Source organism: Gorilla gorilla, chromosome 19 (genome assembly GCF_029281585.2).
Source record: "Gorilla gorilla gorilla isolate KB3781 chromosome 19, NHGRI_mGorGor1-v2.1_pri, whole genome shotgun sequence".
Taxonomy (NCBI): Eukaryota; Metazoa; Chordata; class Mammalia; order Primates; family Hominidae; genus Gorilla; species Gorilla gorilla.
Window position 1 is genome coordinate 33,461,744 of NC_073243.2, and position 24,484 is coordinate 33,486,227.

General features: G+C 36.6%; 1 protein-coding gene across 3 annotated transcripts in view; it reads left to right on the forward strand.

Moving 5' to 3' along the window:
• AP3B1 (adaptor related protein complex 3 subunit beta 1) overlaps positions 1-24,484 on the forward strand; it is a 296,004-nt gene that overhangs the window by 78,994 nt on the left and 192,526 nt on the right. The gene's annotated exons all lie outside the window — the stretch shown is intronic.

Genomic DNA, 24,484 nt, shown 5'->3' on the forward strand with positions numbered 1-24,484 from the left:
CTAGAGAAATCTGCATATTTAAGGAAGACTCATTTGTCTCTTGTTCTTTTACTAAAGCAGGCAACCAATATAAATGCAAGCATAATTTCCATTATTTTGGCACTGATTGATACATATTTATTGGTGTAAGTATATACACTTTTAGTTTGATACTGGCAAGAGGCCCTTGTTAGGAGGAGCAGCATGACTCAGTGTTTACAGTGACATTGCCAAACCATGGATTTTTTTGGTTTCTAGTTACTTTCACATCTTTGAGCCCCAGCTATTCCAGGTACTCATTTGTAAAAAAACTAGGTGATGTGCTTCTATAGCATGTGAATTTATACCTAAAGTAATTAATTTCTTGCCTCTATAGATAAATATTGTTGCACTTTCAAACTACTTTTTCCTAGTTTTGTATTTATAAAATGTTTGTGTTCTTCTCTTCATTTTAGCTGGTAGCATTTAGTAAAATTAATAATTTAAGTGAAGCTATTTGTTTTCTTTGTGCAAATTAACATTAGAAGTACGCCTTATTCTTTTTTTTTAAGTATGCCTTATTCTTTTCATCATATTGACAATTTAGAAAATTTTATCATATAACTTGTAATTAAGATCCTTAGGATGTATACATTTAAGATTTAAGGTAATTTTAAACCAGTTTAAATAAATCCTTAAATGTTGTAAGAATAGCACATTCATTCTAGTCTTTTGATGTCTTATCTTTTTAAAATACAGTATTATAGATTTTAAAAACCAATTTGTGTAAAAAAAAAAAAGATTTTTAAAAAGCTCCTGTTATATCAAAGTGGTCTGTATACATGCTTATGACAGGCCTTGAGTGCTCAGTACATCTTGCTTTTGTTAATTAGAAAAATGTAAATAACATGGAAAAATGTATGATACATGCTTTAAATGACACATCAAGCTTGCAAATTATTATAAAATGTTGATCAATGTTTTCTATTTTGATTTAGTATTAGCATTAAAAACTGTTTAGAAATTTTAATACTTCTTTATCCACAAGACAGTAATACTGATTTTCATCTCACTTTTAATATTAACAAAATGATGATTATGTTATCCATCTTAAAAATTGAAGTATGTTTTGAATTATTAATATATAAGTCTTATGTTACATAATGCTCTTAAATTGATGAAATTTTACTATCCTTGTCAACTTTAATTTTATAAAGTTAATTTTATTTATCATTGAGCAAAGTACAGTTTTGATGGCACTTTTGCTAGATTAAGGAACATCTCTATGATGAAAATGTCCTGGCCCTTTTATGATAACTTTGATGAGAGATTTTTGTTGCCAAACAGCTTATTTGTTTGATTTCAGCCAATTCCTTTCAAAACTTCTGCTCAGATTTTTTTTCTATTGTATAAAGTTATAGGCAATTTTGCCTTAGCTAATCACTGTCACCATTTAAATTTTTAAATTTTACTTTCCTATCATTTTCAGTAACTATATGCAAATGATCCTTTGCTTGTAATTATATAGAAACTGGAGTTAAAATATATAGTTTACTTACCATACCTGCTAAAAATATGTAACCCATAGTAAAATCTCTGCTTTTGTATGTTTGTCTGTTTATTTGTTTTTCTGTTCCTTGAATTTTATCTTATTTTAGATAAAATTTATTTTTAAAGCCATTGCAAAGGAAAGTTAAGTTCTACACCATCATATACATTTATTTTTTGACAGATAATTTGAAAAATTGGGACTGTATTCATTCTTGGTGTTTTCACATGTTAACTCCATGAACATGAATTAGGACAAACATGAGGTGAAGTCTGGTCATTGTCCCTGGCATACTGGAATGGGCTAAGTCATTTCTTTTCTTTGCCACTTACTTGCAATCCAACCTTGGAATTATTCGAAATGCTGTGCTCATTAGACTAATTTAGTGGTTTTCCAGTGTGCACATCAGCCCTCAGGATGTGCTAGCACTGCCACAGGAACGAGCCAAGCAGGGCAGGGGTGCTCTAGACTGTGCAGCTTTTTGGGCTTTTGCCACTGTTTCAAACACAGAAGCCTTTTTTGCCTTCCTTTCTTATGCAGCGTTGAATTTGATTTCCTTTGAGAAAGATCCATTGGCTTAAAAGACAGATAGAAAGAAAACCACTTTAAATAGAAGATTTATAAGTTTAGGTAATTTGAATCCTATTGTTGTTGTTGTTTTTTTTAATTATAGAAGCAATTCAAGTACATGTTCCCTTCTCGTAACCTCTTGGTTGACGCCTTAGAGGCAATTATTGGTAACTGTTTAATTTCAGTTACTCTGGTGGTTATATATTTTACTTTGGATAAAACATTTCGCTTTATTTATTAACTTAAGTTGATATCAATTGACCTCAATTCAAGGAAAAATTATTCATTGATTGTTTAAGTTCTATTTGAGGGTCTTGTTTAGCCCAGAATAATCAGTATAACAGGCTTTTGTCTACATACGTACATATGTTCAGTTCAGAAGCAGTGTGAAAGATTTGAAAGGCTCAGCCCTTATTGCAGTATTAGAATCAAGGATTGTACAATATGTTAGACTCTTGTTATAAATATATTTTATAAAATTAAGATTCAAATGAGTGGTCAACACTAGGACCATGTCTGTGCTCTCACTCTTCCAGTTAACCCATCTCAGCCTTCCTCTGTGCTAATTATGATTTTGTTTTACTGAGAAACTTTGGAGTGAGCAGTGTAGCCATTTATAGCCTTCAGTGCTTTCTGATCTAGGCTTGATGTTGCTTCCAACTTTTTAACAACTACACGTGGTAGTTTTAGCTTTAGAAGTTGGCAGACAAGGCCGGGCGCGGTGGCTCACACCTGTAATCCCAGCACTTTGGGAGGCTGAGGCGGGCAGATCACGAGGTCAGGAGATCAAGACCATCCTGGCTAACACGGTGAAACCCTATCTCTACTAAAAATACAAAAAAAATTAGCCGGGCATGGTGGCGGGCACCTGTAGTCCCAGCTACTCGGGAGGCTGAGGCAGGAGAATGGCGTGAACCCAGGAGGCAGAGCTTGCAGTGAGCTGAGATCGCGCCACTGCACTCCAGCCTGGGCGACAGAGCGAGACTCCGTCTCAAAAAAAAAAAAAAAAAAAAAGATGATTATAGAATAAAAAGACAAGGTGAAACAGTACTCTAGCAGAGTCATTCCTGAGAGTTTACCTCTCTTTTTTATCCTTTTACCATCAACACTTGAATGTGTTGTTTCATGGAATCATCCAAGTAGAAATGTCTTCATTCTAGCCCTCCATTCCCTTTTACCTACAGGCAGAAGTCACTTACATAAATGCTAAATAAGCACCATTTTATGATGAATTAAGGGCCATTTTACCTTGAAGTAAAGAATTTGCGAGTAGGAAAAAGTGTCACTAAAACAATGTATTGACATAAAAGTTAAATTTATAATTTAAAAAACCTGCCTGTAATACCGAATTCATTTAAATCCGGCAGTTTTCTCTGAGATACTAAGAGAAAATGTGAAAAATAATACTGTGATGCTTTATACTTAATGGCTTATCATTTTTGCTGTACTTTCTTTTCTTCTTTGTTTTCCTTTTTTGGGATAGAGTCTGTCTCTGTCGCCCAGGCTGGGGTGCAGTGGTGCGTTCTTGGCTCACTGCAACCTCTTGCCTCCTGGGTTCAAGCGATTTGTCTGCCTCAACCTCCCAAGTAGGTGGAATTACAGACATGTGCCACCACACCCAGCTAACTTTTGTATTTTTAGTAGAGATGGGGTTTCGGCATGTTGGCCAGGCTGGTGTTGAACTCCTGACCTCAAGTGATCTGCCCTCGGCAGCCTCCCAAAGTGCTGGGATTACAGGCGTGAGCCACCATGCCTGGCCTGTACTTTCTTACATAGTATTCCATTTGCCATAGGGCAATCAGAATTATTATACCCATTTTATATATGAAGAAATTGATATATACAGATTTTAGCAAGTCATTTAAGACAATATTAATTATAAAAGGTGGAGCAGAAATATAAACAGAATTATCTGATGCCCAGGCCAGCATTATTGCCTTTATATTTTATTACCCTGTGACTTGTAAATTAAAATAATTTCTTAGTTACCTTAATAAGTTTTCTGTGTTTGTTTATTGTGTTCCGGTCAAAACCAACTTTGAGGCTCCCAATCCATAGTGCTCAGACATGCAATTAGCTAACAACCATAATTAAATTTGCTCTCAAAGAGAAAAATCATGTTTCCTATTGAATTTTTGCAAACATTTGTTTACGTTAATATGCTTGAAGTGTGGCAAAATTGTTTTTTGTTGAGGAATCGAAAATTAGTAGATACACTTTTTGAGATGAGCTGATGTACATGCTTTTGTCAATAAGTTCTCAAATGAACACATCATATACAAACAAGCTTCTTCAGAGGCAGAAGAGATTTTTAATTTAGTTTATTTGCATCATTATAGATCAGTATTTAGGCTGTTTATATGTAAATGTATGATTTGAGGAACAATTAAGTGTTGACAAAGTAGATTGCAGTCATATCAATTGCAGTGCATTTTCCATAATTTTTCTAACTGACATCTTTGATGATAAATAGTGGATGTCAAGTCAAAGCTGATTATACAGTGCACTAGGAATTCATGGGGCTGTCAGGGAGAAGACCGATTGACTTTAAATTTACATATTAATGAGAAGATTTGTTAAGAGGGTGCTTGACTATAGAAAATAACAGCGTATTTATAGGGCACGACATTTTATAAATAAAGCTGATGCAGGAAAATGGAAATTAAACCTTTTAGGTTAATAAATTCAAGAGACTGCTAAAATGCACATTTGCATTTTTATTTTCTTAAATTTACCTTACTCTTTGCAGTCCATGTGGGTTGTTTTTTATTCTAGGTCAAGTTTGTATAATTTTCAAGGATATAAAATTGCTTAAGTATTTTATTTGTCATTCAAGCCTATTATGGGAGACTTCTTGAAGCATAAACCTAGATCTCTAAGACTAAAGTCGCTTTTGTAAAATTAATCGATTTAAAAAAATAAATATTATAAAACACAGAGTAAATTTTAAGAGTGATTTAAAATAAAAACCAACATCTGTTAGTGGCATCAATTGTAAACTGAAAGGAAACTCTGACACTGGGGCCTGCTAGGAATGTTTTTAATTTCATGAATCTAGCTTTTTACAACTGAACTTTCTCTGGGAGATGAGAGGTTTTCAAGAATTATCAAAATATTTTACTTCAGTGATTTGGAAGTTAAAACTCTAAATATTTACCATTATTTTTTAGAACATGAATCCGGGTTATGTAATTCTGGTGGCAGTATTTATGCCAGTTTAAAATTTGGAGTAATTAATTTTGTCTCTCTCTGTATATCTGTACATCAATTATAAAACCTTACATAAGTTTAACAAAGTCCAAATTTAGAATTTTGTTTAAAGTATTTTTAAGGTAAGTTCTTAAGTTTTTCAGTGGTAGCCATAAAATAACTTATCAAAATGCAAAATTTATAAATGTAGTTTTTTGATGAGCAATTTTCTGTAGGTACAGAGGTACTTCAGGGAAGTACTTCATGAACTCCACATCCAGATCCTGTCTTAACGGACCAAAATGTTAGAGATTATTGAGTTTTAATTTTCTTTACTGATTAATTTTCTTTGTTAAAACAAATTTTGTCGTGTGTCTTACCAATGGACTATAGATCCACAATTCTGTGGAATTTATTAAAAAAACAAAATACTGAGAAGTTGTGGTAGAATACATTCTTTACAATGCAATAAGAGCAGTTTTTTGTGCACTGTTTTAGGTAACTGTTGACAAAGGGTTCAACATATAATTTAAGGTGAAACTAAGGACCATGATCTAATATTGAAATAATGTCTCCTCTCTTCCCATTGGTTATGAAGCATTTATCGTAAAGATTCCGTATTCTTTTTGTTGTTCATAATTTATTCCTATTGATTGGAATTTTTTTTAACTCATGAAGTTTTCTTTTTTAAAAAAGAAAACTTTAAATTTTACCAAGGAACATATGCATGGTTTAAAAGAAAGAAAATGAATAGTACTACAAGGCTTATGAGAAACATTTTTCTGAGTGACCCTTCTCAATGTCTGAATTAGCTTCCTCAGTTCTTTTCCCTTGTGTGTGTGAGCTCAAAAGTATCTGAGCCAGGTCTCAATCAATTTAGAAAGTTTATTTTGCCAGAGTTAGGGATGCACCTGTGACATGTGCAGCCTCAGGTGGTCCTGATGACATGTGCTCACGGTTGCTATAGCTTGCTTTTATACATTTTAGGGAGGCATAATACATCAGTCAATACCTGTAAGATGCACATTGGTTCAATCTGGAAAGGCAGGACAACTTGAAGACAGGGCTGCTAGGTCATAGATGGATTTAAAGATTTCTGATTGGCAATTAATTGAAAGTTAAGTTGTTATCTGAAGACCTGGAATCAATAGAACGGAAATGTCTGGATTATGGTAAGGGGTTGTGGTGACTAAAGTTTTATCTTGCAGATAAAGCCTCCAGGTAGTAGGCTTCAGACAGAATAGATTATAAATGTTTTTTATCAGACTTAAGGTCTATGTTGATGTTAATGCTGGTTGGCTTTTCCTGAATTCCAAAAGGGAGGATGGTGTAATGAGGCATGTCTGACCCACCCTTCCTATCATGGTCTGAACTAGTTTTTCAGGTTAACTTTGGAATGCCCTTGGTTGTGAGAAGGGGTCCCTTCAGGTGGTTGTGGGGTAAGAATTTTATTTTTGGTGTGTGTGTGTGTGTGTGTGTGTGTGTGTGTGTGTGTATTTACCTTTCTCCATTTCTAGGTAATAGACATATATTGCTATTTCTTGATTTATCAATTTTAGGCATTATGTATTGACTTCCTATTATAGAAATGGAGAATTTGTCATTCTTCTATTACCTTATGCTTCTGCTTACCTCTTTCATCTTTGGAATATAATTATATTAGAATTGTTTCAATCCATGGGTGTTCATTTTCCTATGATTTATGAATATTATTCAGCTGTATAATAGCATTTCATCTCTTGTGGAACTTTTGGTTCTTTTTGGAATCAAAAATTGCTTCATTTTAAATTTGCTTACTTTATCATGTCACTATACGAAGCATTCCAAGTTCTCCATTGGAATATTAAATATTCTCCAAATATTATTTTATGTGCAGTTGTTGTGATACTTCTTGTCTACCCAATGTCATTTCTACCCCTCCCACTTATTTAAATAACAGGATCCTGATTTTGTTCGGAGTAGTTATATGCCCAGTGAAAAATAATCAACTGTACTAAATTCCTTTAGAGTCAGAAATGGGTCCACATCTGGAAATTGGGATTCTGGGGAAGCTATTGTTTTTCTGACAGACTTATTTGACATATGTATATTTTACCCTTTGCCCTTTCTCATGATTCCTTCCCAGAATGCATGTGTGATGATTAGAGGTGCAGTAGTCATGTTACAAGCATAAGGATAAAACTATACTCTGGGGGTCGGCAGAGCTGAAAAACAAAGTGTTTGGGGCAACTTTTCATTTTATGGAGCTACCTAACTAGATATTTCTGTTATATATAGCTGAACACAGTTCTGACTAGTACAGTCATCAAGTATATCAAGTATTTCAACAGCTTCATTTTCTTCCCAGGAGATATGTTCTTGGAGTCTTCACCCTCTGTCCTAATCTGATTGCTTACTAGGCCTGCACAGTTCCAATCTGGTTTTCTAGAACTTAATTTCATGTCTCTTCTGTGTTAAATCCTATTTCTTAGGCTTTCTTCCTCTCTCTCTCTTTCTCTCTCTGTCTCTCTGTCTCTGTCTCTGTCTGTCTCTCTCCTCTCTTTTGGTTTTCCTGGCTTTGGAGCATATCCTCCAATGTTTTCTTAAGAGTGGGTAGATGGGAGATAAAATTTTGAGACTTTCAGTGTCACTCTCACACTTGATTGATATTTTACCTGGGCTCTTGGATTAGTATTCTCTTAGGCCTTGTGCATTTGAAAATGGTTTATTGTTTCTTGTATATTTGACATCTTGCTGGTTATGGTACTGTTGGGACACACCCTTTTCTTCTTTTGAGAACTCTGTAGACATTACTTAATTTTCTTCTGCAATGAATTTTGCTGTGAAGAAATCTGAAGATAGCCAAAGATTTTTCTCCTTTGCAGGTGACTTGATTTTTTTTTTCTGCATGCTAAAAAAAACCTCTTTAAAAAGTCTTTGAAAATTAATCAGGTTACATCTCAACATGAATTATTCCGTATGATCTCCAGGTTCACTTCTTCCTTTTATTTTAGGGAATTTTCTTTTCTTTTTGTAATTTTAAAAATTCGCTGTTTACATTTTTTTCTGCTTCATTTGTAAGTTATATACTTGAGGAATACCCGTTATTCTGTTTTATAATCTTTGTCTACCATGTCCATCATATTTTTAGAAAATTTCTTTAATGTTTGTCCTTTTTTCTTTTTTTTGAGACAGGATCTCACTCTGTCACCCAGGCTTGAGTACACTGGTGTGATTACAGTTCATTGCAGCTTCGCCCTTCCAGGCTCAAGTGATTTTCCTGCCTGAGCCTCCTGAGTAGCTGGGACCACAGGTGTGTGCCATCACACTTGATAATTTTTGTATTTTTTTTTTTTTTGACACTGAGTCTCGTTCTGTCACCCAAGGTGGAGTACAGTGGCACGATCTTGGCTCACTGCAATCTCCGCCTCCCGGGTTCAAATGATTCTCCTGCCTCAGCCTCCCAAGTAGCTGGGATTACAGGTGCCTGCCACCACACCTGCCTAATTTTTGTGTTTCTGGTAGAGACGGGGTTTCACCATGTTGGCCAGGTTGGTTTCGAACTCCTGACTTCATGTGATCCACCCGCCTCAGCCTCCCAAAGTGCTGGGATTACACACGTGAGCCACCGTGCCTGGCCTAATTTTTGTATTTTTTATAAACACAGGATTTCGCCATGTTGGCTAGGCTGATCTTGAACTCTGGGGCTCATGTGATCCTCCTGCCTTGACCTCCCAAAGTGCTGGGATTACAGGCGTGAGCCACTATGCTAGGCCACATTTTTGTCTTTTTGTTTGCATTTATATTATTTCAAGTTGTTTCATTGTCAGTAATTTGATTTTCAATGGTCTAATCTTTTTTTTCAGTTTTTATTTTTAATTCCGTAAATGTAGTAACAATATTGCTTTGATCTGTTGTTTACTTACTCAGTTTGAATTTCATATTTACTTTATTCTATAGTTTATCATCTTATCTTTGAACTTCTGTTTGATTGATTTCGTGTTCTTAGTAACGTGTTGGGTGGTATGCTTTTGACACTTACATATAGTCCGTTATATATGTGAGGAGTGTGGTCAGGGAGAAAGATCCTTCTTCCTCCTTGCCCTACTGGCTGTTGGAGGTAATCAACAGTCTCTACCACATTCTCCATAATAACCTAAAAAATTTTTGAAGATGCTATGATTTGGAAAGAATAATTGTTTCATCTGTTAAGATATATACTATTCATGTATATATATGTGGTATAAATATTAGATTAAAATGAAGTGTTCTGACAAAATTTTTTTATCTCAGGAGTACACCTCCTGTTCGCTCTAGATTTTGAAATGGTCTATTTTAGTTTGATCACAATGTAGTATATTTTAATTCATTAAAATAGATGTCTGGTAGGTGAGGAAGGCCTGATACATTGTAAGTTGGAAGCTCTTAATTAATTTATAAGTGAAATAATGGACCTTTTCTCGTTCTCATTTATTAGGAAATACTTCAGGCTGTGTCATCTAAGTTGCTGATTCATTCCAATTTTTAAAATTTGTTGTGGAAATGTTCACATTAAAAAAAATCAGCTCATACTGACCTTTGTGAAATGCTTTAAAGAACTCTGTTAAAAAATGTTAGTTAAAAATAAGTTTTCTTGGGTTGATGTCCTTCAGAAACACCAATTTTTCTTAGATAAGTAACTTCATACATTTTCATATAAAGTACATAGAAAAACCATTCCTAGTATAGTAGAGCTATATTCTGAAAAAAAAAAAATTTTTTTTTAGACAAAGTAAATCCCCTTTCCTCTTCACCCTCCATCCCCATGATTCTGTGTATGTCCCGCTGAAAATTCATGTACTTGTCTAGCATGGGGCTTATAGTATGCTGTATGTAAGCACTAGATGATGGTGCTGGTTAGTTATCCATTTGACATGCTGACCATTTTCTAATTTGAACAGTTCTAGCCATGTTGTTGGAATTAAAAATTTAGGGCCAGACATTGACCTTTGCTTTTTTAACATTTCCTTTAGTGGTTAGCTATTGCCTTCCTCAACCCAGTGGAGACCTTGACAGATTCCCTATTACAAGTAATTGCTTCCAGAGCTAGTTGTTATTCCTGTTATTTAGGGGCCAGTAGAGTTTAGTGCCTATATATATAAAAATATATATTTGTGTGCATGTGTGTGTGTGTGTGTATATATATATGTATATATATATGATTCCATCTTTAAAATAATGTATTTATTGATTTAGTTAATGATTTAGTTTTTATTTTTATACATTCAGCTTACTTAGTAAAAGGCAAAAGATTTATACAGTCTGAAGAGAAACCAGAGCATGAGCTTACTTAGAATATAAAATCTCTTTAGTGAGTTTATATTAGCACTTTCTCTCACTTTCTGTTTCCTAAACATCCTTTTTGTGTGACTAGCCTTATTTTTGCATTTCTTATAATTTTAAAAATTGTATCTTTATGTTGTATATTGTTAGTGAACTTTTATTACTGTTTTATGTCATTTTGGGTTTCCTAAATTTTCAAGTTTTTCACTGTAAGTCACAGTTCCAAGAGAAACAGATAAGTTGTTTTTAATACATATATTTTCCCCAACATTTTATTTTAAGAATTTTGCAAATGGAAAGTGATATCAGTAAAAATGGCAGAGTAGAGAACTCCCAAGAGCTTGTTGCTCCACAGAGATACAAGAAAATCTGTAAAAACAGTCCAATCAGCTTTTTGAATTCAGAAAATAGTCAAAGGTTTACAGCAACCATTCAAACATTTAAGAAAATGGGGCCTGAAACTCAGGAGAAAAGATTTGTGGCATTTAAACTTACCCTCATTCTATCCTCCCTTCTCTGCCTCAGTGACAGAGGCTGGATGGAACAGAGTAGATTCTGTTCGCAAAGAGGTGTGATTATTTGTTTTGACCTGCCTGGAGGATCCCTAATGCAAGGGACATGCCTTTATTTTGCTGAAATCATAACTCCCTCAGAACAAATTATCTACTAATGCCCCTTGGGGCAATAGATATCAATGGGAGTAAACAATGGACATGCCAAGAAGCCTGGAACAAAAGGCTGGAGGATGGAATGCTTTAGGGAATAAGGGAGTTGAGAAGCTCCTGTGGATAATATGGGATCTAGAAAGTCCATTTCATGCGTAGGGTTAGACACCTACTCAGAAAAGATCTGATAAGAACCTAAGCTTTTACGTCAGACTGACCTTCAAGCTCTGCAGAAGAGGAAGTGATGGCTAAGGCAAATTTTTAAATGGCCCAGCTAAGTTTTAGGCAAACTGCAAGCTAACAAAACAGTAAACACTTCCATGACCACATGCAACAAAGAATGTACTCTTTTCAAAAATAGCTTAGAAACGACTGTAAACAAACAAACAAAAACCTGATAGGCAGCAACAATAATCCCTGGGGAAGAGTTAGAATCTGAGTTAGTTACCACATTATAATATTCAAAATGTCTAGTTTTTAGCAGAAAACGATGAGGAATGTAAAGAAACCCGTAAATTTGTTCCATCCACAAGAGAAAGTAATGGAAACTGTACTCAAGGAAGTCCAGACATTGGATTTGCTAGCCAAAGGGTTTTAAATCACCATGTTAAATATGCTGAAACAGCTAAATGAAACCAGGAAAACAATGACTCTCCAAGTAGAGAGTATCAGTATATATAGAGAAATGATGCAAAGAAACCAACTAGAAATACTAGAGGGAAAAGGTATAATAACTTAAATGAAGTATTCACAAGTAGCGATCAACAGCAGATTTGAACAGGCAGAAAATGAATTGGTGAACTTAAGTCAATTGAGATTATCTAGTCTAGGGAGTAGAAAGTCAAAAAGCATGAAGATGAACAGAGCTCAAGAGACTTAAGAGGCCTGTGCGATGACATCAAGTGCACCAACACACATAATACATATTCCAGGAGGAAAGGAGAGAGAGAAAGGGGCAAATAGAATGGCTGAAGAAAAAAATGGCTGAAAACTTCCCAATTTGATGAGACACTAATCAACACATTCAGGAAGCTCATCAGAATCTAAGTAGGAGAAATTCTGAATGCACACCAAGACACATGATATGGTTTGGGTCTGTGTCCCCCCCATATCTCACCTTGAACTGTAATAATCCCCACATGTCAAGAGTGGGACCAGGTGGAGATAATTGAATCATGCGGGGCAGTTTTCCCCCTACTGTTCTCATGATAGTGAGTGAGTTTCACAAGATCTGATGGTTTTATAAGGGGCTTTCCCCTTCACTCTATTCTCATTCTCTCTCCTGCCACCCTGTTAAGAGGTGCCTTCCTCCATGATTGTAAGTTTCCTGAGGCCTCCCCAGCTATGCTGAACTGTGAGTCAATTAAACCTCTTTTCTTTATAAATTATCCAGTCTCGGGTATTTCTTAATAGCAGTGTGAGAATGGACTAATACAGCACATAAGGATCACATTATCAAAAGCTAAGGACAAAAAGAGAATCTTGAGAACAGCAAGAGAAGTGACTCATTATTTACAAGGTTTCCTCAATAAGATCAACAGCTAGTTTCTCATTAGAAACCATGGGGCCAGGAGGTAGTTGAAGAACCATGTTTGAAGTGTTGAAAGAAATAAAAAAGTCAACAAGTAAGTTCTTCTTTGGCAAAACTTTCCTTCAAAAATGGAGAAATCAGTACATGCCTGTATTGGTATAACAGTCCAATGTTTTAGATGCATTTCAAAGTAAGACGCAGACATCAGTACACATTACTCCTAAACACTTCAGTATGTATATCATTAATTAGAATTCAATATTTGTTTATGATTATTTTCCTTTTGTTGACATAAAATTTTCACAGTGAAATGCATAAATTTTAGAGTTTTGATAATTGCATGTATGTTAGTAACACACACAAACCCTTTTCATTATATGAAGTATTACTGTTGTGCTTCCAAGTTAGTTGTTTGCCCTCAGATGCAAGTATTGTTTTAATTTTTTTCATTATAGTGTTGTATTCAAAAAGTAAAGGATATGAGATATTACCATACTCCTGCATTTATACACACACACACACACACACACACACTGAATATATGGCATATGTTTAGTGTATGTACACACACAAAAGCAGAAACACTGATGTGTGGATCAGAGAAGAGACTTTGTATTCACTCATGGTTATCTTAGTGTCACTTTCTTGCACTTCAGTTCCCCATGAGGGTGATGTTATGAGGGTTAGTGCCATCTGTATATCTTGGGGGATGGGGAGTTGTAATACAGGAGAGGAGCTCCTCCTAAATAAATGAATCTCAGAATTTATATAGGATTGTGTATTAGTCCATTTTCATGTTGCCAATAAAGACATCCCTGAGACTGGGCAATTTACAAAAGAAAAAGGTTTATTGGACTTACAGTTCTACGTGGCTGGGGAGGCCTTACAATCATGGTGGAAGGTGAAAGGCACATCTCACATGGTGGCAGACAAGAAAAGAGAGAGCTTGTGCAGGGAAACTCCCCTTTTTAGAACCATCAGATCTTATAAGACTTATTCACGAACATAGCACGGGAAAGACTTACCCCCATGATTCAATTACCTCCCATTGGGTTCCTCCCACGACACATGGGAATTGTGGGAGTTAACAGTTGAAGATGAGATTTGGGTGGGGGCACAGCCAAACCATATCAGACTGTATACATCTCAGAGCTTATATAGGACTGCTTTTGCATCGCTCCTCCTCCCCTGTGTAGAGAGAGGGATAGTTACCTTATCTTTCTAATGTAAACACATTTTTTCTGGGGAGAGGAGGACAACGTCTCTTTTTCCATTACCCTGTGGAATTTAAATGATGGAAGATAAACCCATACATCTCCTTGGATGTCTCTCTCTCTGTCTTTAACTTCCAAGACTCATTTGCCATTTACTCATCTGTTAATCCAGGTTGCCAGCACTCTTTGCTCAGGAAGTCCTGATCATGCAAAAACATGAATATAATCATGGAACATTGTTTACTGATAACAAAGATTAATTTAACTTGTAGAGCTTAATATAATTAGAATCATATTGTATTCTTTTTGGTACATCTTCCTTTACTCAGCATAATATTTTGGAGATTGATCCACATTGTATTAGTAGTTCATTTTTAGCATCTTCAAAATAATATTTTTAGTGTTATTTTGCTGAAAAATAGTCTATTGTATGAATATTCCATAGTTTATCCATTCTCATATTAATAAATACCGGGCTATTTCCAGTGTTTTGCCTATTGTAATAAATCTGTTAGGAACATTCTTACACAAATCTTTTTATGTTTTTGTATATGTTGGGTCAATACCTAGATATACAATTATTGGATCATAAGGTGGATATATTTTGGTTCTGCAAGAACATGTCAGTCTTTTTCCCAAAGTAGTTGTATTATTGTTTTAGTTTCCTACAGTTGCCATGACAAAATACCACAGATTGGGTGGCTTAAACAACAGAAATTTATTTTCTCACAGTTCTGATGTCTAGAAGTGCAAGATCTCAAGGTGTTGGCAGGTTTGGTTTCTCTTGAGGCCTCTGTCTTTGCTTACAGGTGGCCATCTTCTCACTGTGTCCACATATTCCTAGGGTTTTCCTGAGTATCCAGATTTCCTTCTTTTATTAGGACACTAGTCACATTGTATTAGGGCCCACCCTAATGGCCTCATTTTAATGTAAACACCTCTTTAAAGGCCCTGTCTCCAAATATAGTCATATTTGGAGGTTAAGGCTTCAACATAAGAATTTTTTTTTTTTTTTTAATTTTCTTTTTTTTTTTTTTATTATACTTTAAGTTTTAGGGTACATGTGCACATTGTGCAGGTTAGTTACATATGTATACATGTGCCATGCTGGTGCGCTGCACCCACTAACTCGTCATCTAGCATTAGGTATATCTCCCAATGCTATCCCTCCCCACTCCCCCCACCCCACAACAGTCCCCAGAGTGTGATATTCCCCTTCCTGTGTCCATGTGATCTCATTGTTCAATTCCCACCTATGAGTGAGAATATGCGGTGTTTGGTTTTTTGTTCTTGCGATAGTTTACTGAGAATGATGGTTTCCAATTTCATCCATGTCCCTACAAAGGACATGAACTCATCATTTTTTATGGCTGCATAGTATTCCATGGTGTATATGTGCCACAGTTTCTTAATCCAGTCTATCATTGTTGGACATTTGGGTTGGTTCCAAGTCTTTGCTATTGTGAATAATGCCGCAATAAACATACGTGTGCATGTGTCTTTATAGCAGCATGATTTATAGTCCTTTGGGTATATACCCAGTAATGGGATGGCTGGGTCAAATGGTATTTCTAGTTCTAGATCCCTGAGGAATCGCCACACTGACTTCCACAATGGTTAAACTAGTTTACAGTCCTACCAACAGTGTAAAAGTGTTCCTATTTCTCCACATCCTCTCCAGCACCTGTTGTTTCCTGACTTTTTAATGACTGCCATTCTAACTGGTGTGAGATGATATCTCATAGTGGTTTTGATTTGCATTTCTCTGATGACCAGTGATGATGAGCATTTTTTCATGTGTTTTTTGGCTGCATAAATGTCTTCTTTTGAGAAGTGTCTGTTCATATCCTTTGCCCACTTTTTGATGGGGTTGTTTGTTTTTTTCTTGTAAATTTGTCTGAGTTCATTGTAGATTCTGGATATTAGCCCTTTGTCAGATGAGTAGGTTGCAAAAATTTTCTCCCATGTTGTAGGTTGCCTGTTCACTCTGATGGTAGTTTCTTTTGCTGTGCAGAAGCTCTTGAGTTTAATTACATCCCATTTGTCAATTTTGTCTTTTGTTGCCATTGCTTTTGGTGTTTTGGACATGAAGTCCTTGCCCACGCCTATGTCCTGAATGGTAATGCCTAGGTTTTCTTCTAGGGTTTTTATGGTTTTAGGTCTAACGTTTAAATCTTTAATCCATCTTGAATTGATTTTTGTATAAGGTGTAAGGAAGGGATCCAGTTTCAGCTTTCTACATATGGCTAGCCAGTTTTCCCAGCACCATTTATTAAATAGGGAATCCTTTCCCCATTGCTTGTTTTTCTCAGGTTTGTCAAAGATCAGATAGTTGTAGGTATGCGGCGTTATTTCTGAGGGCTCTGTTCTGTTCCATTGATCTATATCTCTGTTTTGGTACCAGTACCATGCTGTTTTTGTTACTGTAGCCTTGTAGTATAGTTTTAAGTCAGGTAGTGTGATGCCTCCAGCTTTGTTCTTTTGGCTTAGGATTGACTTGGCAATGCGGGCTCTTTTTTGGTTCCATATGAACTTTAAAGTAGTTTTTTCCAATTCTGTGAAGAAAGTCATTGGTAGCTTGATGGGGATGGCATTGAATCTGTAAATGACCTTGGGCAGTATGGCCATTTTCACGATATTGATTCTTCCTACCCATGAGCATGGAATGTTCTTCCATTTGTTTGTATCCTCTTTTATTTCCTTGAGCAGTGGTTTGTAGTTCTCCTTGAAGAGGTCCTTCACATCCCTTGTAAGTTGGATTCCTAGGTATTTTATTCTCTTTGAAGCAATTGTGAATGGGAGTTCACTCATGATTTGGCTCTCTGTTTGTCTGTTGTTGGTGTATAAGAATGCTTGTGATTTTTGTACATTGATTTTGTATCCTGAGACTTTGCTGAAGTTGCTTATCAGCTTAAGGAGATTTTGGGCTGAGACAATGGGGTTTTCTAGATAAACAATCATGTCGTCTGCAAACAGGGACAATTTGACTTCCTCTTTTCCTAATTGAATACCCTTTATTTCCTTCTCCTGCCTAATTGCCCTGGCCAGAACTTCCAACACTATGTTGAATAGGAGCGGTGAGAGAGGGCATCCCTGTCTTGTGCCAGTTTTCAAAGGGAATGCTTCCAGTTTTTGCCCATTCAGTATGATATTGGCTGTGGGTTTGTCATAGATAGCTCTTATTATTTTGAAATACGTCCCATCAATACCTAATTTATTGAGAGTTTTTAGCATGAAGGGTTGTTGAATTTTGTCAAAGGCTTTTTCTGCATCTATTGAGATAATCATGTGGTTTTTGTCTTTGGCTCTGTTTATATGCTGGATTACATTTATTGATTTGCGTATATTGAACCAGCCTTGCATCCCAGGGATGAAGCCCACTTGATCATGGTGGATAAGCTTTTTGATGTGCTGCTGGATTCGGTTTGCCAGTATTTTATTGAGGATTTTTGCATCAATGTTCATCAAGGATATTGGTCTAAAATTCTCTTTTTTGGTTGTGTCTCTGCCCGGCTTTGGTATCAGAATGATGCTGGCCTCATAAAATGAGTTAGGGAGGATTCCCTCTTTTTCTATTGATTGGAATAGTTTCAGAAGCAATGGTACCAGTTCCTCCTTGTACCTCTGGTAGAATTCGGCTGTGAATCCATCTGGTCCTGGACTCTTTTTGGTTGGTAAACTATTGATTATTGCCACAATTTCAGCTCCTGTTATTGGTCTATTCAGAGATTCAACTTCTTCCTGGTTTAGTCTTGGGAGAGTGTATGTGTCGAGGAATTTATCCATTTCTTCTAGATTTTCTAGTTTATTTGCGTAGAAGTGTTTGTAGTATTCTCTGATGGCAGTTTGTATTTCTGTGGGATTGGTGGTGATATCCCCTTTATCATTTTTTATTGTGTCTATTTGATTCTTCTCTCTTTTTTTCTTTATTAGTCTTGCTAGCGGTCTATCAATTTTGTTGATCCTTTCAAAAAACCAGCTCCTGGATTCATTGATTTTTTGAAGGGTTTTTTGTGTCTCTATTTCCTTCAGTTCTGCTCTGATTTTAGTTATTTCTTGCCTTCTGCTAGCTTTTGAATGTGGTTGCTCTTGCTTTTCTAGTTCTTTTAATTGTGATGTTAGGGTGTCAATTTTGGATCTTTCCTGCTTTCTCTTGTGGGCATTTAGTGCTATAAATTTCCCTCTACACACTGCTTTGAATGCATCCCAGAGATTCTGGTATGTTGTGTCTTTGTTCTCGTTGGTTTCAAAGAACATCTTTATTTCTGCCTTCATTTCGTTATGTACCCAGTAGTCATTCAGGAGCAGGTTGTTCAGTTTCCATGTAGTTGAGCGGCTTTGAGTGAGATTTTTAATCCTGAGTTCTAGTTTGATTGCACTGTGGTCTGAGAGATAGTTTGTTATAATTTCTGTTCTTTTACATTTGCTGAGGAGAGCTTTACTTCCAACTATGTGGTCAGTTTTGGAATAGGTGTGGTGTGGTGCTGAAAAAAATGTATATTCTGTTGATTTGGGGTGGAGAGTTCTGTAGATGTCTATTAGGTCTGCTTGGTGCAGAGCTGAGTTCAATTTCTGGGTATCCTTGTTGACTTTCTGTCTCGTTGATCTGTCTAATGTTGACAGTGGGGTGTTAAAGTCTCCCATTATTAATGTGTGGGAGTCTAAGTCTCTTTGTAGGTCACTCAGGACTTGCTTTATGAATCTGGGTGCTCCTGTATTGGGTGCATATATATTTAGGATAGTTAGCTCCTCTTGTTGAATTGATCCCTTTACCATTATGTAATGGCCTTCTTTGTCTCTTTTGATCTTTGTTGGTTTAAAGTCTGTTTTATCAGAGACTAGGATTGCAACCCCTGCCTTTTTTTGTTTTCCATTTGCTTGGTAGATCTTCCTCCATCCTTTTATTTTGAGCCTATGTGTGTCTCTGCACGTGAGATGGGTTTCCTGAATACAGCACACTGATGGGTCTTGACTCTTTATCCAACTTGCCAGTCTGTGTCTTTTAATTGGAGAATTTAGTCCATTTGACATGTTGGAATACCCTGCCGTGTGAGGTGTCAGTGTGCCCCTGCTGGGGGGTGCCTCCCAGTTAGGCTGCTCGGGGGTCAGGGGTCAGGGACCCGCTTGAGGAGGCAGTCTGCCCGTTCTCAGATCTCCAGCTGCGTGCTGGGAGAACCCAGCACTCTTCAAAGCTGTCAGACAGGGACATTTACGTCTGCAGAGGTTACTGCTGTCTTTTTGTTTGTCTGTGCCCTGCCCCCAGAGGTGGAGCCTACAGAGGCAGGCAAGCCGCCTCGAGCTGTGGTGGGCTCCACCCAGTTCGAGCTTCCCGGTGTTTTGTTTACCTAAGCAAGCCTGGGCAATGGCGGGCGCCCCTCCCCCAGCCTCGCTGCCGCCTTGCAGTTTGATCTCAGACTGCTGTGCTAGCAATCAGCGAGACTCCGTGGGCGTAGGACCCTCCGAGTCAGGTGTGGGATATAGTCTCGTGGTGCGCCGTTTTTTAAGCCGGTCTGAAAAGCGCAATATTCGGGTGGGAGTGACCCGATTTTCCAGGTGCGTCCGTCACCCCTTTCTTTGACTCGGAAAGGGAACTCCCTGACCCCTTGCGCTTCCCAGGTGAGGCAATGCCTCGCCCTGCTTCGGCTCGTGCACGGTGCGCGCACCCACTGGCCTGCGCCCACTGTCTGGCACTCCCTAGTGAGATGAACCCGGTACCTCAGATGGAAATGCAGAAATCACCAGTCTTCTGCGTCGCTCACGCTGGGAGCTGTAGACCGGAGCTGTTCCTATTCGGCCATCTTGGCTCCTCCACCTCAACATAAGAATTTAGGGTTGAGGGGCACAGTTCGGCCCATAACAACCAAGCTGTAAACCTTACAGTGACATATGGAGATTTCGTTTGCTCCACATTCTCAGCAACATTTGGTAACGTTAATGTTATTCATTTTGGCCATTCTGTTGGGTTTTCTGATATTTTAAAATGAGTTCTTTTAGTGGTATTCTAATAAAGAATTATTCAATTCTTTTTTGGTTGTTGTTTTTAATGAGGCAGGGTCTCTGTTGCCCAGGTTGGGGTGCAGTAATGCCATCTCACTGCTGCCTCAACCTCCCAGGACCGTGATCCTGCTATCTCAGTCTCCCAAGTAGCTAGGACTACAGGCACACACTGCCATGCCTGGCTAATTTTTTATCTTTTTAGTAGAGATGCGGTTTCACCATGTTGCTCAGGCTGGTCTTGAACTCCAGAGCTCAAGTGATTCGCCTGCCTCAGCCTCCCAAAGTGCTAGGATTACAGAATAATTATTTAATTCTGAGATGGTTTGAGGTTAGAAAACTTAGTCCTTTTATCCTCAAAAACCATAACTAGATAATTGAAGGGTTAGAAAAAAATCAAAAATCAAGGTTGGAGCCTCCTTTGAACCCTTCTGTTACACACCGATTCACCTTGTCCCCCCTCCCCCTGCTTGGCAGTCACAGATTGCACCCATTTTATGTTTGAATGATGACTCCTGTACACCCATGGAGCTGTCATCTTTGCCTCCAGTGCCACAGGTGTTTGTGTAAGCATATGTTTTCATTTCTGTAGGGTTCTATAGTAAGCGTGTGTCCTTCCCCATCTTACCTCCAGTGGTTACTCTCCAAAGGCAAACAGATCTCTTCTGGCTTTGTCTTCTACTGGTTATCTTCATATTTTAAAAAATAACTTGTTTATATGATTTTTTCCCCAGTGACTCAGTGTATCCTATAATTTAGATACAAGAATATTTTGGAAATAATGAAGAATAAATAGTCCCTTTTTGAAACTTTATATAAAAACCTTTTATATTCCAATTGTTTGTTTTTTCTTTTTTAAAATGTTAAGTTGGTGTTTTGTGGAGATCTAGTTTTCTACCCTCCCTTTACCTAGAATATAAGTTTTTTTCCTGTTTTATGTATTAAGAGTTCTTCATAGTATTAAACAAAAGGAACTTTTAATTAATCGCCCTCCTTCTTAGGATGTCCACAAATATTGTAAAACCTCTGCTTTAACCCATTTGTTTTTATGCCCTAGAGGAGAATTTAACATCAATTTCAATTCAACACACATTTACTTTCCTGTCTCTAATATAAACTTTTTATTTTAGAGATTAAGGTATGGAGAGAATGAATACATGAGGAATCATGATTAGTTCTACTTAGGATCATTGTAATTTTGTTTCATAATTTATGATCAAATGAAAACTAAAATGAATTTTGCTTAACAAAAAATGTTTCTATTTTCTTCCCCATCACTGGATCTACATTAATTAGTTTTAAAATAAGTAGGACCCTTATTTCTCATGTCTTGAAACCCTTAGACCTAAGTTCAACATGTTTCATGAGCATATTTTATTTCAGAAAATTTGAAAAATGCTTTATTATAGATCCTCTAGATTTCTCAGTACAAAGTTTGGAACCTGCTGCATTCAGAAAGCTTGTTTCTTACATGCTAGAGCTGAACATCTAGTCATAAGAAATGAGATGTGTTGTGGGCAATTGAACACTGAAGTTTCATAGTGGCTCAACACAAAGTTACTGTGCACAGGTGTTTCTATAATTGTGATGTATTGGGGGAGATTCAGTGTTCAATGGTCCTCAAACCCACACTTCCACCTGTGTAGTATAGTGGTCACTGGGCTGTGATATAAAACATGTAAAGTGTACAGCATAGCAGTTTCTTCACAGAAGGAAAAAAAAATCTCAAACCAGTATGCATATCCTTTGTTGTTTTACATAGACACAAATTTTGGGGAAGGAGACTTTTTCTTCTTTGTGAAAAATACTAAATTAAAAGTTTTATTAAACGTGAATTTTTTTCCAGTGAATTATCTCTAATAATGTATTCTGTTGCTGCTTAGTAACTAATTTGACTGAGTGATTATTATATTACTAACCACCTACCCACCCTGGTCTTGTCAGGTACATCTAACCTAATGTCAGAGAGATGTAACACAATATACTGCTGTGGTATGTGCCATGGACTGAATGTTTGCGTCCCCTCTGAGTGCATATTTGAAGACTTAGCCCCAGGGTGATGATATTTAGAGATGGATAAAAGTTGGTATTCTTAAAGGAAATGCCTCAGGTTACTTTAGCTTTTGGGAGGTAATGAAGTTTAGAGGAAGTCATGAGAGTGGGGACCTCATAGTGGCATTAGTGCCCTTCTAAGAAGCTTGCTTCCTCTCTTCCACCATATGAGGTAGCTGTCCACACACCAGGAGGAGGGCCTTCACCATGAATTGAATCACCTGCCCCTTGATCTTGGACTTTTCAGCCCCGAGAACTGTGAGAAATAAATGTCTCTTGTTTCAGGCACCTACCCTGTGGTATTTTGTTATAACAGCCTGAGTTGACTAGTGCAGTGTCTTAGATTACGTGGGAATGTCATCATGTGTTAAAGTCACTTTTAAACATTTTGCAAGAGTCTAAGGCCACAGCAGGTTGCAGAGATTGTTTCATCCTGGTGTAAATCTTGAGATGGCACTAGCACCCTTCAGGCTACCTTGGAATTCAGAAGGCAAGTGGGTATATTCAGTGTCTTTTATGTGACTACTCTAAATGCCAAGGTAATAAAGGTGAGAGGTGACAGGATAAAGAATAATAATTCCTGAGTTCAAATCCTGGCTCTACCATTTTTAATCTCTGTGACTATTGATAATTTATGTAAATTGTGTGCACCTCAGTTCTTTCATCTGTGAAAAAGATAGTAAATACCTGCTTTGTTTACCACATGGGGTGGTTCTCAGGTTTCAAAGAGGTATTTGTGCAAGTGTTTTATTAATACTAGAAGTTTCTTAAGCTGAAGTTGTTTTTTATTTCTACTAAGTCCATTGTTACTGCTCACATGATACAAAAGTAGATATTTTTCAGGAATGTTTGATTCCTTTATCAATTTTTATACGTAAAAATATTTTGCTGTAGGCAGTTTTAACTGTCATTAATTTCATTTTTTATTTTTCTATTATTCCTTATGAACTGACAAAAGATCATAGTTTTTGTTTATTTCTTAGGGAATCCGTTCAGATAAAATACGTCTCCTGTGTCTTAAGATCTCTTTGAAAAGTAAATATTATCCTCAGCACCCAAAATTGTGGGTTCAGTTACTGACTTATTACTATTTTTGTGAACATTTATGTTTAGAGCTTCAGATACAAAATATGTAGAAAGTACTACTACTTAAGTATAATTTCACACTTTTCTTTATTCCATGAGCCTGTGGAATAGTACCTTAAGAGTATATAAACCATGCCTTTTCCAAAATATACTTTATGGAGTTATTTTTTGCCTTCATAAAGCTTATATTTAATGTCACAACATTTGTCTCTTCTGAAAGTAAATGTTTTAGAGCAAAGTGAAAAGCTATATTTTATTCTGATTTTTTTTTCACTAGCATTAGGGTGGTTGGTACACATAGTAGAGAGAGACCTATTTTTATATAAGATAGGTTCAGATATATTAAACTCACTGCTTTCTTAAAAATAAAAATAAGCTTTATTTTTTGGAGCAGTTATAAGTTTACAGTAAAACTTAATTGAAGGTGCAGGGATTTCTTATATATCCTCTACCTCCACACATGCAAAACATCCCCCACCATCAACATTTTACGTTACGATCAATGAATTTACATTAATATTGTTGTCACCCAGAGTCCACAGTTTACATTAGGGTTCATCCTTGGTGTTGTACATTCTTCGGATTTTGTCTGATATATGATAACATGAATACACCATTGTGTTTTATCATACACAATAGTTTTGCTGCCCTAAAAATTCTCTATGCTCTACTTGTTTATCCCTCCCTCCCCACCAGCTCCTGGCAGTCACTAGTCTTTTTAATGTCTACATAGTTTGCCTTTTCCAAAATATCATATAGCTGGAATCATACAATATGTAACCTATTCAGATTGGATTCTCTCGCTTATATTGTATATATTGTATATATTGTATTTAAGTTGTCTCCATGTCTTTTCATAGCTTGTTAGCTCATTTATTTTTAGCACTGAATACTAGTCCTTTGTCTGGATATACCACAGTTTATTTATCCACTCACCTACTGAAAGACATTTTGAGCACTTTCTAGTTTTGGCAATGAGGAATAAAGCTGCTGTATCCATGTGCAGGCTTTTGTGTGGACATCTTTTCAGCTTTTTTGGGTAAATATCAAGGAGTGTGATTGCTGGATTGTTTGGTAAGAGTATGTTTACTTTGGTAAGAAACTGCAAAGTTGCCTTTCAGAGTGGCTGTACCATTTTGCATTCCCATCAGCAATGAATGAGAGTTCCTGTCACTTTATATCCTTGTCTGTATATGGAGTTATCAAGTTTTTGGATTTTGTCCATTCTAATAAATGTGTTATAGTATATCATTGGTTTTAGTTAGCAATTCCCTAATGACATGGTTTTGAACATGTTTTTATATGTTTATTTGCCATCTGTGTATCTTTTTTGGTGAGGTATCTCTTCAGGTCTTCAGCCCATTTTTAAAAAATT